Source organism: Ambystoma mexicanum, chromosome 5p (genome assembly GCF_040938575.1).
Source record: "Ambystoma mexicanum isolate Mex_15411 chromosome 5p, UKY_AmexF1_1, whole genome shotgun sequence".
NCBI lineage: Eukaryota > Metazoa > Chordata > Amphibia > Caudata > Ambystomatidae > Ambystoma > Ambystoma mexicanum.
Window position 1 is genome coordinate 67,605,919 of NC_090930.1, and position 18,104 is coordinate 67,624,022.

Sequence of the window (18,104 nt, forward strand, 5' to 3'; positions counted from 1 at the left end):
TCCCGGCAAAGTATCTACAACCCAGAAGAGGTAAGGGGAGATACAAGAGAGACAGAGGGATCGAAGGGGGCAATAAACTGGCACGGGTGGTTCTCCCAGGACCCAGTAACACCACACAAGGTATTAGGAACAACCTAAGACAGGTCGGCGACCCGCACCATCAAAAATAGAGTATTATTTGCCATATTCTTCATGGCAGTATCTGGCAGGAGAGTGAACCAGGTCTGCCAGAATCAAACCATAGAGAAACACAGATCTGTGACCCCACACCTAAAAGAAAGGAGAAATAGAAACCATTGTCCTTGTGGCAGTACTTGGCAGGAGAGTGAGACAGGTCTGCCCAAGGTTGAAGAGGAGGAAGCCAGGTTCTGGGACCCTCAAAGTAAAGTCAAGAAAGGCCAGGAGAAGGGAGTCATTCCCCCTGGTGCTGTGAACTGTGTAACAAAGTGAGAGAAAGGCCAGTGGAAGGGAGTCATTCCCCCTGGTGTCGTGAACTGTAAAACCAAGCGGCGACAAGGTGGTGATACATTTATATGTGCATACTCAGAGTTTTGTATAAGACTACTGCATGACCTGGGTCTTTCAAGCAATGACCTGGTTGAGAATCCGACTAGGGTCAGAAAAATTGTTTAAACATGTCTGGGCAAGGAAACATTGCAACATCTCCGTCTTGACTTCTAATCCTCAGGTGTAATGGACCCTTACTTAACTATCTATCCCCATCGTTCTGTCCGATGACTATTTCTCAGATTTAGATGGAATATGATTTCTACAAGAGAGATAGAGGGTTTGTTATAATATGATCAGCAAATAATCAAGTTATTGTCGGTTTTGCAATTTAAGGGGCGAAGCAGAAACTTTAGAACACCTATTGATTTTCTGCCCTGCTCTACAGGGTAAATGTGAAATATATTTCATCCCTTGGACTTTGGTCATTCTTTCTGGCAATCTTGTCTTGCTGGGTGGAACCACCTTTGAATTTAACAATCACAGGCTTCCTTTTCTCATTGGAATTGGAGTGACATTTATGTTTACAATTATTCTTTTTCTTTTCATAATTCAGATGAATGGTTGTGGTATTAAATGTATTTTATGATTATTGATGATCATTATTATCTGATTTCAAATTCTCTTAAAATGTGTAATGAAATGTTAACTGTTATGAAATGTTTTATTGTAATGTTTTTCTCTTAATGAATTTGTTAAAGGTTATTTTTTTAAACCATATGACAATAAAATAAAAACATTTTAAAAAACACAAGTGTGTGAACTGCGTAACAAAGTGAGAGAAAGGCCTGGGGAAGGGAGTCATTCCCCCTGGTGTTGGGAAGTGGAAAGCCAAGTGCATGAAAAGCCATGGCAAGGGAGTCATTCCCCCTGGTGTTGGGAAGTGGAAAGCCAAGTGCATGAAAAGCCAGGGCAAGGGAGTAATTCCCCCTGGTGTTGGGAAGTGCAAAGCCAAGTGCACGAAAAGCCAGGGCAAGGGAGTCATTCCCCCTGGTGTTGGGAAGTGGAAAGCCAAGTGCATGAAAAGCCAGGGCAAGGGAGTCATTCCCCCTGGTGTTGGGAAGTGCAAAGCCAAGTGCATGAAAAGCCATGGCAAGGGAGTCATTCCCCCTGGTGTTGGGAAGTGGAAAGCCAAGTGCATGAAAAGCCAGGGGAAGGAAGTCATTCCCCCTGGTGTTGGGAAGTGGAAAGCCAAGTGCATGAAAAGCCAGGGGAAGGGAGTTATTCCCCTGGTATAGGAAACCAAGTGCATGAAAAGCCAGGGGAAGGGAGTCATTCCCCCTGGTGTTGTGAACTGTAACTGTAAAACAAAGTGTAAGAAAGGCCAGGGGAAGGGAGTCATTCCTCCTGGTGTTGCGAACTGTAAAATAAAGTACAAGAAAAGCAATGGGAAGGGGGTCATTCCCCCTGGTGTTGTGAACTGTGACATGGTTCTATCATGTTGGAGTATTTACGGAAGGGGACGTGTATGGGAGGATTGGTCCAAGAGACCCCCCTCCCCTGCATCCTCTCCCCTGGTGAAGTCCATGGCTCGTCAGGGGTCCCCCCTGCCACCAGGGCCCAGGTGGTGGGTGGGCCACTGGCTGAAGACATTGACCAAACCTGCTGAATTTAGCTAGGCCCTGGAAACCATTTTGTGAAATAAAGATGGTTTGAGCCCTATGCACCGCAGCGTGGCCCCCACCCTTGGAGAGTTTCAATTATCCCTGTGGCCGCAGCTCTCTGGCAGATCCGCTGAGAGCCTGTTCCCACGAACAGACGGACATGAGCTAGTGTTAGATACCAACACTGTAACATTTCACCTTCCGCAGTGTATCGCTGTTTCCAGTATGACCCGGCCAGCAGGGCCTGGGTGGAAAAGAACTGTAAAATGGTCCCCTGACAAAAGCAGAGTCCCCAAATACTAATGAGCAAACCACCTGTGATGAAACTTTTCTCTCCACGACCTCTCTGACTAAAAACCTGTAACCTCCATAAAAATGGCAGAATGTGTGCTTATATGACATTAGGGATGAAGCACCCACATCCCTGTAGCTATGCACAAACAGTAAAAGTGTCCTGGGGGTTTTTTCATGTTTTGTGTTTTACCAAGAAGCCTGCACCCCAAGGTCCCATGCCATAACTGAACTAATGCTGCTAGACTGCAAGGGAAGACAAATGCAACCCTATTGAGAGCTCACGTAAGGGGTGCATGAAAATGCACCATATGTATGTCCAAGCTCACCATGTGTCACTGCCGTCAGTCTTATTGGCGGGTTATTCCTGCGCGCTCCACCAACCTTACTACTACCTCACTTACCGCACATGTATAGACATGTAACAAAATGTTGTGGTTGTTAAATACTTAGCGTATAAGTGATGTGTTCGAATTGGCCATATGAAAGGCACTAACAATGTCAAAAACGTGAGCTTTGAAAAGACTCAATGAGTATTGTATATTATGTGAATGTTTATGTCTCTTCCACCTAAATCTGAAACACACGAGGAAAATACCTTTGTGAGCACATGCAAGGCCATTCCCCCTTCCCCCCCAGTGAAGCCTGCCAGACGAAAAAGCAGGGGCCTGTGCTGCCCTGCTCCACCTCCCCCAATTCGGCTGGAGCCGCTTCAAACATTCACATTCCCCCGCAGCGCCCAAGGCCACGGCCTGCCACGTGAATTATTTACAACCGAGCAGTAAACCCCGGCCTAAAAACACAGATCCAAAGGCGCCCTTTCTTAGGCTCCACGACCGACCGGCTCACCTTAGGTTAATGGCCCCTGTAAAATTAGGACACCCAATATTATGGCAACACTACAGGAACACATCCATAATGACTTCTAACAAGACATGATAACGCGGACCGCCTGTCCCATGCCCTGAGACCCAACCTCGCGACCTATGATACCCGGTCAACAGGATGATGGTAACCATGTATTGATGTATCGCCAAAAGACCCCACTCTAGGTGCTTTCCTCCTGTGTTGCATTAACCTGTAGAATAACCTATTGGAAGATTTACCAGGGAAGATAATTTTGCAATGTTGAATGACTGCGGTGTGCGTGGCCCTAGGGCAGAAAGCCACGAAAGACATTCATCACTGACACTGGTCACGGCTGGCACAACAACACCATCCGGATGAGCCCAGCTGACCTGCCAGGCCCAGCCCAACCCACGAGGGTAACCAGTGACGTCCTCCAGCCACAGCAAACCACATCGCAGCAGCACCTATAGTTAGTCGTCGTCACCCAATCCCTACTAACTTGTGCCCCCTATAGCATGTAGGTTCTTATGACGCTTTCTGTAAATATATACGCCTGTCTTTGCTATTGTCAAACATAGCGCTCTCAGAGTTTGCAGAGTTCTTTGCATGCCCTATTCTGATTGATAAACTCCCATTTAAGCTCACCTGCACTTTGTCCTGGCCTTATTCCCATACTGGGAGAGTCCATTATTGTCTCTCATTGTGGGGAGGATTGTGCTATCTGGGGGGCGCTCACCTTCAGACGCTACCCCAAGGCCTGGTTGTACGTAATGAACCAAGGCTTTTTCTTGATAACCCAAATTTTGTGTTACAATGGAGCTATGTCACCAACAAATGCAGCCACGATTGGCTGATATTGATAATAGATACAGCCACTGAAATGACCGAAAAAATTCTGGTCGATTTGAACACTTTAGAAGAGGAGATTAAAAAGGCGGTTCCATTAGAGCTCTACAAGAAACAACTAGATAATCTGATGACTGAAATGTTATCATTTAAAGAGGATTCTCTAAAGGAACGTGTACGGGGAATGAATAAAGATCTGGCTAATTTTAGCCATGAAAAAGCATTCCCGTACACACAGGAGAATTACCAACAAGAACGCCAAGCAACAGCCTCTGCATCGAATAACACACGTGGCCAAAAGAAAGTTGCATTTGCCAATACCTCATTCAGTTCGAGTGATGACAGCACATATGGCTCGGCACCCACGAATCGTGGTAGATCCAATTATCTTAAACAAAATAGGGGGAACAACTCTAGAGGCAGGAATAATTCAAATCGCGGACAAACAAGGGGGACTCCTGCCAACAGGGGCAGTGGGCAACCTTTTTTAGAGAGAAGCCGGAGGCCTGGGACTTGGAACCCAGAGTAACAAGGAGTATGCAGGCCTTGTGGTGAATCTCTCCTCCTATATTCCAACACATATTGAAATGAGACTGCTCGAAAGAGGGATGGGTTTCGTGTCCACTAATCTACATAACCCACTTCAATTCAGACTGGAGTTTCATCAATTCATGAGGAAAATTCATTTGCATCAATTTTTTCAGAATAATGTTTATGAAATCGAACCTTCTGAATCAGGTTTACAAAATAGATCCAATTTTTGTGCCTCAAGTGGTTCCCACAGTTCGGAAGCGAATGTTTTTGAACATAGGGTACTTAAAGATTTGGAAAAACTTGAACAAACGAAAAACAAAACCACCTTTCATAATACAAGCACTGCCGAAAGTTTAGCTATGAAAAACTTGCTAAACAAACAAGAAATAATCATCCGCAAGGCGGACAAAGGCGGTGCTATCGTTCTACTCAATCGGGTAGACTATGTACTAGAATGTAATCGGCAACTATTGGACCTCACATGTTACCAACCCCTTGAAGAGGATCCAACGTCAAGGTTAGCGAAAGTCATCACGAACAAAGTCGCCAAGGCTGAAGAAAGAGGTTGGATAACAGGGAAGGAGGCTGACTTTTTGGTTAAAGATAAACCTTTGATCCCACAATTATACACACTTCCCAAGATCCATAAGTCCCTCAATCAGCCACCAGGAAGACCCATCGTATCTGGGGTGAACTCAGTTCTAGAACCCTTATCCCGTTTTGCAGACAAATTTCTACAACCATTGGTGAAGAAAATGGCGTCCTATGTCCAGGATACAACACAAATTATTGTGGAGATAGAAGGAATATCATTTGACTCCACAACGGAATTACTCCTGAGCTTAGACGTGACAGCTCTCTATACTAACATACCGCAACAAGCTTCACTTGAAATGTTAGAGAAGAAACTTCTAAAGGACCACATTACCATCAAAACTCCGATCTCATTTATTCTCTGGTGTGCCGAAATGGCTTTAACCGAGAATTATTTCCATTTTGATGGCAAGTTTTTCAAACAAATTCAAGGTACTGCCATGGGTGCGACATTAGCACCCAGTGTGGCTAACTTGTAAATGGAGTCCTTTGAGGTTGGGACTGTTTTGACCAACACCAATCCTTTTCAACACAACATTAGGTTGTGGCGTCGATATATAGACGACATTCTGGTCATCTGGAAGGGGTCCACACAACAAATGGACGAGTTTTTGGAATGGCTTAATGTACAGAATGTTTTTCTAAAATTTACCTCATCATATAACAATCAGACGGTAGACTTTCTGGACATTACGTTTGTGGCAGACAACACCTTGAAGACACTTTTCGTTAAGCCTTATAATAAACCTACAGACAAAAACTCAGTCCTCCATTAAGAAAGTTTTCACCCTAAACATGTACGGGATAATCTCCCATTGGGACAATTCTTGAGACTCAAGAGAAACAGTTCAAGGAGAAGAGATTATAAAGAAGAAGCGAACAACATGCAGGAGCGCTTAATTAAACTAGGGTACCCACAACATATTGTCGATACCGCTCGTAAAAGGGCAGACAATAACAATCGGGACTCAATCCTTCAATACAAGAAACAGAGAGGCGAAAAGACAAAGAATGAGCGTCTGGTATTCGTCAACACCTTCAGTCACATGTCGAACGCTATTAAACGTTTGATTTGTAAACATTGGGACATACTGGAGAAGGGTAGTGATCCCATTTCAAGACCGATCATTGCCTTTAAACAGAGCCAGAACATTAAGGAGCATATAACTCGGAATGATATAACATCTAGACCAACCACCTCACCCACCCTAACACAACTTTGGGGTTTACAAGCAGTAACAGGCCATTTCCCATGTGGAACATGTACCTGCTGTGCTTTTACTAAGAAAACCACATCAATTGACATTGGGTTGAAAACCCTGTGGTTACAAAAAACGTTGACCAATTGTAACATGAGTTGGGTAATCTATGTAGTTTGGTGTCCATGCAACAAGCTATATATAGGCAAGACAGAGAGAAAGGTGAAATTGCGGATAGGTGAACACCGTAGCTGTTTAAAGAATCGGACTAAGAATGCCCCGTTTGTAGAACACTGGGTAGAATGTACTCACCAAGTACAGGATCTCTCCTGGTCGATTGTTTACAATCAGCAACCGAGTAATGAAATCAACCGGGATAGACTAGCGTTGTCAAAAAAAGAACGCAAATTTATTTTTCTGACTAAAAGCATGCTCAATGATCTAAATGAAAAATTCGACTGGGTACTGTAGAATTCCAGTACGGTCTGTAAGATGGTTTAATAAATATTATAAACCTTGTCCGTCACTCTGTGAGTAGAACATGCACGGCAGCTCTCATATTACATCGACCTGTTTACCTGGTGACGCGGCTTTTCATCTTCTCCCTCTGTGGCATGGATCGTGGTGGAGGCTTGTGATGTGCTCTGGGTTTTTCCTCCTGTTTCGGTTGTCCTGGGATGGTTCGCATCTGGCGTGCTGCTTCTTTGTGGGCGGCGATGGATCGGTGACCATAGAGTAGAGATCGGATCGGACTGAATAACATTTCCGTGTTATACAGTCGGGTCACATGACATGGTTAAGGTCACATGCTGCGATGGGCACTCTCTGATTGGCTAATCATGAGATGCCTGTAATGAATTTAAAGTCGGTTGGTTCCTCTGAACCGAGAGATACGAACACGGGGGACAACGGCAGTCACTAGGAAGGCTGTCGAGACGGACCAACGCTGCGAACGATCATACGCTGTGACGGATCCGCAAGTTACATGCCAGACGAGGAGGCGAACCGAACGGAGCTCGGAACATCCAGGATGCGGTGTTAGACCCATATAGAGGTAAGTAAGAAGTCGGCTAGTGATAACCAATTGAGGGCTACTCAGGTGGGGAATAAGGAGCCAGACCTTACTGATACCAACTGCTACTTGCTGATACTGTTGTCTTTGTTGTCTTTTTTGTTGTCAACAGTGTTGACGCTCTCCGATGGTCCAACGTAATGGGGATAAGTTTGACCCCAAACAAGTCGCATTCTAGACCTCGGGTCAATTCGGCTGTGCGAATTCCGGCTACCAAACAGCAATAGTGGAAGATAATGGTTCAGCTTCCGCTGTAGTACGATTCATTCACCTTCTACAGGGTAAGCCAACCCCTATAAGAGCAATTAGAAGACGCTAAAGGCAAGAATGTGTCTGTTGGGGGAACTACAATGTAACAGAATGGTTGCTAATTGTTGGCCATATCATCCTTTCCAGATCTATAATCTTGTTGACGTCCAGCGAGTTTGACACGTATAAGGAAGGTTGCGACTATCAACATAGACAGCGTTTATTTGCTTAGGATAACGTGCCCCATTCGTGGGTAAGTTAACCAGGGCTTTATGAGGAAACATACGAGATGGCTGATTGATGCCCGTGTTAAAGGGCAGTGAGCTAAAATAGCACCCCTATTAGCATTTCCTGTATGTTCTGTTATCTTCAGACGCTGTGTGCCTTTCTCTCTAGACGCTCTTGAGCTCTCGAGCAATTGTGTCTTTTTTCCTTTTCATCGAGTTTCCTAGTTTCGTAGTTTCTCAATCTCTGGTGTACCTGTTTGCTTATGTATTGCCACACATGGGGTCGAGTTCTCAACAGGACAGAAACGCAAAATCACTGACTCAATGGAAACTCTCAGACATAGAGCGGTGAGATATATATATATAGTACTTCTCAATGGTGGTGGAGGGGGCTGTCTTTGGCTATGTGTCATGCTTGAAACTTTTATTGAGCTAGTCATGAGCTCTCGTACACTGAGTACGGTAACGACTATGTTTCTCAGGTACTGGTATAACCATAAGGTATACCTTTGTTAACAGTTAATTGATATACTGTTTTTATGTATCGCTCTCTTATAGGTGAAAACTATCTCGTGAAACTATCGACGAGCAATTCCGTGAATGCAAAGATTGGGATTGCCAGTTATCAAAGTATTTGGACTTTGAGGAGAATTTTCGAGTTCATTTAAAACCAATCACTGTCAGTATGCAATGATTCTGATTTTTAGTCTGCCCCTGATGAATTTCCTAGAATAACCTGTATAAGGAAAGAAACATGTTGGGCCTGTTTTTATCATTGTTTAAAAGGTTTTTTTGGTGTGTATCTGTATGAATGAAGCATAAGTTCTGTATGAGATTGTTTGGTACGAATGGTGAGGAGTGGGTAAATGAATGAGTGAACTGTGATCACAAATGATCACTGTGTATAAGCCACTTTGTCATCTCGGCTCCCATTTACGGATAGCCATTAGTGAATTACGTTGCATCAGTGATTTGGAGTGATTCTTCTTTGTTTATGTTCTTGTTCTCCTTTTTTTTTTCTCTCTTTTGTACTCTCATGATTAATTCAAGGAGAGCATTTCTTAATTAGAATTTCTTAAACTAACTTTTTGAAATGATCTTTTGTATTGGAGATATATTAAATATGTATATGAAATTTTCAAATAAAATATGTAATTGTTTTATAATGTTCAATCTTGTGGTTGTGCAATATTGATGAACGCGGTAGCTTCTGTTGACATGAGATAGCTTTTTTCCTTTCTACTTAAGAGAGCGGTACTTTTGCGAGTCACAAGCCTTTTTGTTAGATGCCAAGGGTTCCACCCTTAATGTGAGGGTCTGCTTGTGACGCATAACTTTTCCCTCAAACCTCTCAGTGTTTTCTTGTGGTTGTGAACTGTGAACCATGATATCAGGGCAAGGGAGCCATTCTTCCGGTAACAATGAAAAAACAGGTGACATGAATCATTCCCCTTGGTGTGTGAAACTGCTAAACCTTCAACCAGAACTGTGCTATCCAGTCAAGGAGGAGGGAGTCATTCTCCTGGCCCAAGAACATTGGCACAACCTTTAGTTTAGTTACAAGTGTAAGGGACAGAGATAGAGACGTTTTGACACAGGACGGTGGACTTCTTAAGTTAATAAGACATCCTGACAGACCCATTATTACTTTGGTTGAGACAGGGAAACCCCTCATAGATAAATGGAAATATAGGTTTATTTTTTATTTTTATACTGAATAAAAGTCCATAGCAACCATTATGCCACCTGTGTGCCAGTCACCTCCTGCTGCACCCTTACAACATCGAAATCTTGTACAGGAGCAGACGAAGCTGCGAAGATAGATGTCCTGCATTGAAGGGCCCATCTGGAAGTGGCTGAACCGGCACACATTCTTTCTCATCACTGGCCACCCTTGTTCATCAGTTACATATTTCCCCAGGCTTGAGAGGTGGAGGGTGTGCCAAGTGGAGGCTGTGTGAGATTTAGAAGCTGTCAACTCTGATCTAAATACTCATATGCATTTGCTATCACACATCAATTCTTAAAAGATTTCTCTTTGCCGATTGCCACCCACACATGGCCCTTTGATCCACTCTGAAATATTAAGCTCTATTTATATATGGGCACAGCTTACCCTCCACATTGAGATTAATGTTGTCACAACATCCCACCTGGATTGTGTGAAAGAATAACAAGAACCACCATTTCAGATATATCATGAACAGGCTCTGATAAAGGGACACGTGTGCGAAACACTTATCGACCGTGGTATACAACTCATACAGAAAGCTAATCTATGGAATATAAGGATCTTTAACAAGCTATGAATGGATCAGAAATTGGAATGAAAAGCTGTTGGGTAACTAATCACACACAATATGGGACATTAATATGAGAACATCACAACTATAGCATTAATATGTAACAACAATGATATCATTAATGCTACAAAAAGCAATGACACATTTCGCGAACGCACATGACCCCTTCCATCAGAGTTGACCGGTTCTAAACCATCCATAGATTGGTGCACTGAGCAGGGGTACCAAACTCTGGCTTCAAGCAGCATAGAGAGTGCAGCAATGCGGGTCTAATGCATCGGCCTGTATACATTTGGCAAGCTAAGCCTGAATCATTTGGCTGTGCGGCGCTACTAACACACTGGATCCCAAGGTGATGAAGTCCTCTTGATGAGAGCACGGTAGACTCAATGATTTATTGACACAGTAACAGCAGTGATGTCATTGTGTGTCAGCCTGCATGTGTGGATGTCTGCAGGACAGTTCAGTCAAGATGATGTTGGCCCATATACTGTCTAAAGAAAATAGCAAACCAAAAACCAAACGGTAAAAATAATGCAAAAGTCCAGCTCATCACTGCACCTCTTTGCAAGGGAAACCAAGGTTTATTATATGCAAAAAGGTCTCAGACGGTCCCGTAGAACCGAACTGACATAGAGCTCATCACTTCCCAAGAAGTTACAGGTTACATAGCAGTAAACCGCAAAATGTGTATACATAGGTTACAATGTTATCACACTACCTTCATTGGCTACGACTAATAGAACATGCTAATACCTCCCCCCCATAGCCACTGGACCGATTGGCCACACCTTGCCTAATTCCCCTGACACGTGGCCGACTATATCGTCACTATTGAATCCAGGTATGGGATTGGTAGTTTGAACGTTTTGACACATTAATAAATTGAGACCGCCATGTGATGTGCACCCCTCCAAAACAGACATGATCAAAGTAACTGGCGAGACCAACTCTGCTTTCATAAGACAATAGGCCTTCTCATTATACCAGGCAGCACACACAAGCTGCACCTCCACCTTGTACTAAATGTATTGGCATCACCTCTGCTCCTCCAATCCCAAATCACAGAATGTTCCAGACACAGCATCCCCTAATCTCGTTCAACCCCAGGTGCCCAGTTATGACGTGACCGGTGCACTGCCCTTGAGTCTGAATTTCAAAGATGTATTAGTTTTTGGTTGTACATGTGCTTGTAATTCAAATGGGATGGACTCTCTTAGGTGAGGGCAGTATTGCTCTAAATCTCATCCTTGCCCATTGGCATCACACAAACTTATGTCCTATTCTCATGAAAGTATCCTTCAAAGGGTGCATCCCATCCCTTAAGCCGGTCAGGTAGCACAGCGAGTAGAGCGCTCGTTTTGACATCCGTTCAGAACCTGCCGACGTAGGTTCGAATCCCAGCAGGGCCAAGCTCAACCTTTCATCCTTCCGAGGTCGATAAATGAGCACCACACCACACACCGTGGGTAATAAGCATCGCTCAGATGCCTGAGGGTTCATAGCACTATATAAATGCAAATTATTATTATTATTGTTCTCCCCACAGTAAACATTCCATTCCAACCACGCCCAGGCCCTGCAGCGGGACACAATTAGCATTTATCCGTGCACCGCGGGTGCCGCTGACCTCGACTACTCTCCTGGTGAACGGGGAAGGGGATTTGTTTTTGGAGCCGAGTTAAACAGAGCTGCAGCTCCACATCAGGGCCTGTGTTCTATTCTGTTCATCGTGTACTAGGCCTTGACATCCAATATGGCAACACTTCTGCCATGTTAACACATTGACCTCACTTCCACCACTCCATCTTCTACCTATTTCCGTGCACCTCACTACAAACTATAACTTTGGAAATGACAACTAAACACGGGGCCTATAATACTGCCCCATCTATAACCTCTGCAACTGCAACATTAATACGTGTGTTGCTCTTTCCGTGTTGCTATATGTGAGTATCTAATATGTGTCAAACCTAACTAAAAACAATACACGCGCCTTCTGCTTCACAAACCTCAGTATGCTCCCACAATGGTACGTGCTCATAGGCTTTTCTCAGCCTGAAGCTTTTTTCCTGCTGGGCCGCTGTACGTGCATCTCAACATTTGCTGAACGACATCACACACCCTAGCGCTTACACATAGCCATGTGAGCAAGAATATTCAGGTAGAAATCAAAGAGGACACTGAGGTCTATTACGTAAGTCCCTGGTACTAGACGCATACCAATACCTATTGGTGGCACACGCTCAAGGATTGTATAGTACACAGACCACAAATCATCTAACCAGGTCTCCAGAGCAGCCTACAGAATAACATGTGTTTCCAAGAGAAGAGTGTCATTTCGGACTTAAGTGCCTCTAGATTGGAGGCTGACAAGTCCACTGCCTGTGTCTTGGAGTCGCATATGGTATATTTTTAGGTCAGCCAGAGATAAAACAATGCACGTGTGGCTTGTGTATTAAAGTGGAGTGGGAAGTGCCATTGGGGCCCGCAGACCAAATGAGGAGCCAACAAAGGATGTATTTTCTGGCACCTCTGCAGAGGTCATGCTTGACTAGGAGAACTTGATCAATCCAAAATCCACTGAATAGACTGTCACCAAGTGTGGTGGAGTACCTTAAAATGAGACTCCAAAAACCACAGGACGAGGTGTGAAAGGGTGTATCCATCTCCAGAGATTTCCGGCACAGTCTCAGCAACTCCAGAAAATGAGGCATCAACAAAAGCATTCTTGGGAAACACAAGAAGGATCCCATGAAAAAGACGTATAGAACCTTCCGTCCTGCCAGGATAAACTGCTGGATATTCCTGGCCCTCTAGCTGAGAATCCAGACTTCAGAAGAGAAGGGAATGGGCACCAGGTCACCCGGAGACCCTCATATGCTGGCTGGGTGGGCACAATGCACAATTTATTTTCTAGGAACCCGAAATGTGCTATCTCATGTGAGAGGCGCTTAAGAGTGCAGTTTAAAGCGGACGCCATACTAGGCGAACTGTCCTTTTTATCAGCTGGATTACCAGCAAAGAGGTTCCCCTACAGGGACCCCTTCAAGATGAATGCAATGAATGCAGCGGTAGCGACCTCAGAGAAATAGGCATGCACCTCATTATCTATCTGGACAACATGATTCTCATGTCTCAAAACAAACATCTACTGCAACAGCAAGCAGACGCCGCGATCCAACGTCCCCACGTGCACAGATTGCTGCTAAACTGGGAGATGTCTGTCCTCCCTTCCACAAGAGGGATAGATATGATGATAGTCTCCCCCAAGCTTCAGGGCAAGAAGGTGGGGCCAAACAGAAGTGAGATCTGATTGCCAGTGGGGAAAGAATGCTTCTTGCCTCCGAGAGAAAGCCGGAGCAATTGGTTTGCTGGCGGCATCAATGCAAGCCATCCTCCCATGTCCCGTACTCTACAAGGCCCTGCAGAGATTGCAGAACGTACAGTTGAAGTAGTAATGGTCTCCTTTATGTCAGAAGAATCCAGAGTAGAAGAGCATTGGTGGCTAGGGCATAAGGAGGCCTGGTTTGGGAGAACCATTTTTGGTTCAGCACCCGATCTGATAACAGAATGTGAAGCGAGAAAAAGCAAGTTCTTTATGCCATGGATTTCCACATTTCCTGGGCTTGTTCAGGAGTCTTGAGATATATTATTAATAAGAATAAATGAGGTACCTTTCTTACCCATCGTCCACAAAATGTTTGGACCAATACTTTTCTAAAGTTTTCATGTAAGGAAGGTAACGCGTGAATGAAACATTTATCTATTTCATTGGATACAGCCTTTTTTACTGACAAAACAAAGTGATGGCTACTTAATAAATGGTTAGATGTAAAGAATACATTGGGCCTTATTAAAAGTGTGGCGGTCCAGAAACAAGGGTGCCAGTAAGCTTATGGACAGTTCTGGCGCAGCGTCCCCGGCAGGCAGAGTTGCCATGGAAACGTAGGCACTGTCAGCAATGGTGCAGGTGCTTCCGAGACCCCATTCCCATGGAGTCCTACAGACTCCATGGGAATGGGGACTTAATTTTCCGGCGCCTGACTTCCCGGGCCGCCGCGACTTGGTGGCACCGGGAAGCTAGGTGCCGTAAACTGTGTTACGAGGTAGGCGGCAACCTGCCGGTCGCGGTTATATACGAATTGTTCGTTTTACAACTGTTCGAATGACAATTGACCTTTTCACAATTGACCGAATTGTGAAGGTCAATTGTACCATATATGTGGGCGGAAACCCCCCACAACCCCCCACCCAACGCCAAACCCCCCAACACCCCTATATATATATATATATATATATATATATTACCAAACCGATATATATATATGGGATACATTACTCACCGTAATCATATTTCTGATGCTTGTATCTGCTTAGATTCACATGCTGTGCATAGGCCGACATCTAGTGGAAGCTGCGGAGTATTACAGTTTGTTTTTTGAAACTCGAAAATGGGCGTCGACACAGGGCGTGCCAGTAATACTATCCCTAGTGTGACGTCCACTGTACCCAAGATCCCGAACGCGTCTAGGATCCTCAGATTGTATTTTTTCTGACATGAGGTAGCATGAGGAGTAGCGTGAGTACAGATAATCCAAGCAGATAGACAGAAAGGTAAGACTACAAGCAATCATGCGCCTTCTCTCAGAGGGGAGGAAGGGTGGGTCGCATGTGAATCTAAGCAGATACAAGCATCAGAAATACAATTACGGTGAGTAATGTATCCCTTCTGAGGCTTGTGGAATCTGCTTAGATCACATGCTGGGCATAGATTAGCGAGCAGTACCTGAAGAAGGAGGTGGGATGTGAGAAGGGTCATGAGCAAATAAGTGTCTTAGAACCGCTTGTTCCACTTGTGTATCTGCCTTGGAATGGGTGTCAATTCAGTAATGCTGAGTAAAAGTGTGATTAGAGCTCCAAGTAGCTGCGTTGCAAATGGTGTCAAGGGGTACATTTGCAATGAAAGCCAGAGTGGCCCCAATGCCTCTAGTAGAGTGGGCTCTTGGCGTGAAAGGCAGAGTTCTTTCAGAGAGTGAGTAACACAGCTGGATACAGTTAATAATCCACTTCGAGATGGCACCTTTAGAGATGCGATCCCCCTCTCTGCCTGTAGCTACGGAGACAAACAGTTGATCTGTTTTTCTTAGCGGTCTGGTTTTATTTACATAGTAGAGGACCGCGCTACACACATCTAGGGTGTGTAGTTTCACCTCAGCTGAGCTTTGCGGGTTCTGGAAGAAAGCCGGACGCTCGATGGACTGGTTTACATGGAATTTTGATATAAATTTAGGTGAGAACCTAGGGTGTGTGCGTAAAACCAGTTTGTCTTTATGGACAGTAAAGAAGGGATCCTGCACTGACAGAGCCTGAATTTCACTGACCCTTCTTATAGAAGTAATAGCTACTAAGAAGGCCGTTTTATAAGTCAGGTGTTTGAGACTGCTTTTATGCATGGGTTCGAAAGGGGGGCCCATGAGCTTGGCTAGCACCACATTAAGGTCCCACTCTGGTGGTGGGTTTGAAATAGGAGGGTGAAGTCTCTTTACTCCTTCCATGAAGGCTTTAACTACTGGTACTTTCCACCACGAAACCTTGCTATGGGAAGTGGTGTAAGCCGACAGGGCTTCCAGGTGTACTTTCAGTGAGTTAAAAACCAATCCTGCATCTAGCAGGTGGAGCATGTATGTAACAATAGTGGAAGGAGTGCAATCAACCGGGTTGATTTGTCTACTCTGGCACCAGATAACGAACCTCTTCCACTTGTCAAAGTAACAGTGCCTTGTGTTTGGTTTCCTAGATTCCTTTAGGATGTCCATACATCTCTGTGGCAAATTGAGATGTCCAAACTCTATGACCTCAGGAGCCATGCTGCCAGGTTCATTGAGTTGGGTTGCTGGTGCACTGTTTGGCCTTGGTGCTGGGACAGTAGGTTGTAACAGGCTGGAAGTTTGATGGGCTCGAACACCGCCATCCTGCGTAGGTGTGGGAACCACGGTTGTCTTGCCCACATGGGAGCAACTAGGACGAGCGTCATCGATTCTCTGTTCATCTTGTTCACCACTTTCCTGATGAGAGGAGTTGGTGGAAAAGCGTACGCAAACATCCCTGACCAGTTCATCCACAGGGCGTTCCCCTGGGAGTCTGGTTGGTGGAACCTGGATGCAAATCCTGGGCATTGTCTGTTTTCGCTTGTGGCGAATAAGTCTATAGTGGGGAAACCCCACTGAGAGAAGATATCTTCTACGACCTCTCTGTGTAGAACCCATTCGTGTTCCTCTTGGAGGGAGTCTCTGCTCAGAGCATCCGCTAGGGAATTGAGCTCCCCTGGAACATGTTGTGATAACAGGAAGATGTTCCGTCTGAGTGCCCATATCCAGATTTTCTGGGCAAGCTTGGACAGATTTGGCGAGCGAGTCCCTCCTTGCTTGTTCAGGTAGAACATGGCTGTTGTGCTGACCGTCCGGATTTAAATTTTTTAGCAAAAGTATGGCTAAGGCCAGGGGACTCCGCAAAATGCTTCCGACCAGTATGGTGGAAAAAAAACAATCTGAGGATCCTAGACGCGTGAGGGATCTTGGGTACAGTGGACGTCACACTAGGGATAGTATTACTGGCACGCCCTGTGTCGACGCCCATTTTCGAGTTTCGAAAAACAAACTGTAATACTCCGCAGCTTCCACTAGATGTCGGCCTATGCACAGCATGTGATCTAAGCAGATTCCACAAGCCTCAGAAATATATATATATGTATTCGGTCAATTGTGAAAAGGTCAATTGTGACCCTTTAAATTCGGTCAATTGTTCATTCGAACAATTGTAAACAAACAATTTGGGTAATACCGCCGGTCGCACCATCAGGTTACCGCGAACATCATAATGAGTCCCATTGATTCGAAATGTAATGCTGGTGTGTAATGGGAGCAGCCGGTGTAAAGCTGCTCATGAGCAATCTCAAATCAGACCATGTTCTTGTACCCAGAAAACATGCCTGGATCAGCACATTTTAAGATTGGGAATTGGCCTTATATAATGGCCAAAAGAAATCGCATTACTTTGCAGATCTCATACTGCCCTATGACAGGAGTGAGAAGCTTTTGTAAAGTCATATAAAACGGTTGGCTTTATCAATGCTTGTTTTTGCAGGACTTCAGTGTCAGGACCCAATATAAATCACGGGGCTGGAGACACACTTTGTTGCTACATTTGTGTTACACCCACAATGCAAGTTAAAGCTGCAAGCTGCAGCAACTGCTTAGAAATACTGCCAGTCCAAAGTCTGATGTTACTGCTTATAGCTCCGAGAAATTGCAGGAGGATGTGTTTTGGGTGGGGAGGGGCAGGTCCTGGGAGGAAATGTTCATAGGAATTAGTATGGGCGTGGAAGTAAATGGGTGATGTGACAGGGTGGTGCACCACAAATGGCCCCTCCGCCTCCCAGATACGGTTCTAAGGGTGCTCATTGAAATGTGTCCAACAGATTGGTTATGGGTATGAGAGGATACATTTCAGGCTAGGGGGTCTTTTGTGAACTTGGCGCTAGGACTGCCCTCCCTAGATTGTCTACCTCTGCCTTTCCCTCCTGCCTTGCCCAGGTGTCTGTAACAGGACATAACAGTAACTGTCTGTTGTTCTTCCTTGGATTAACAGTGTTTTCCCTAATATAACAAAGACTGATATGCAAATGGATATTTCCCATCTGTGAAAGGTACAGTGAGCTAAAAGCGTGTGCTGCAAACTCTCATCTCATAACAGGTTATCATGCCATGTTCTTTCTGGAGAGGAGCGCCTGCTACCTTTTTTGAAATATTTGCAAGGAACTTGGTGTT

The 18,104-nt window shown here is 44.8% G+C and overlaps 1 protein-coding gene across 3 annotated transcripts in view; it reads right to left on the reverse strand.

Annotated features, from left to right (window-relative positions):
- Window positions 1-18,104, reverse strand: part of LOC138480733 (arf-GAP with Rho-GAP domain, ANK repeat and PH domain-containing protein 1-like) — a 691,830-nt gene that overhangs the window by 22,610 nt on the left and 651,116 nt on the right. The window lies entirely within an intron of this gene.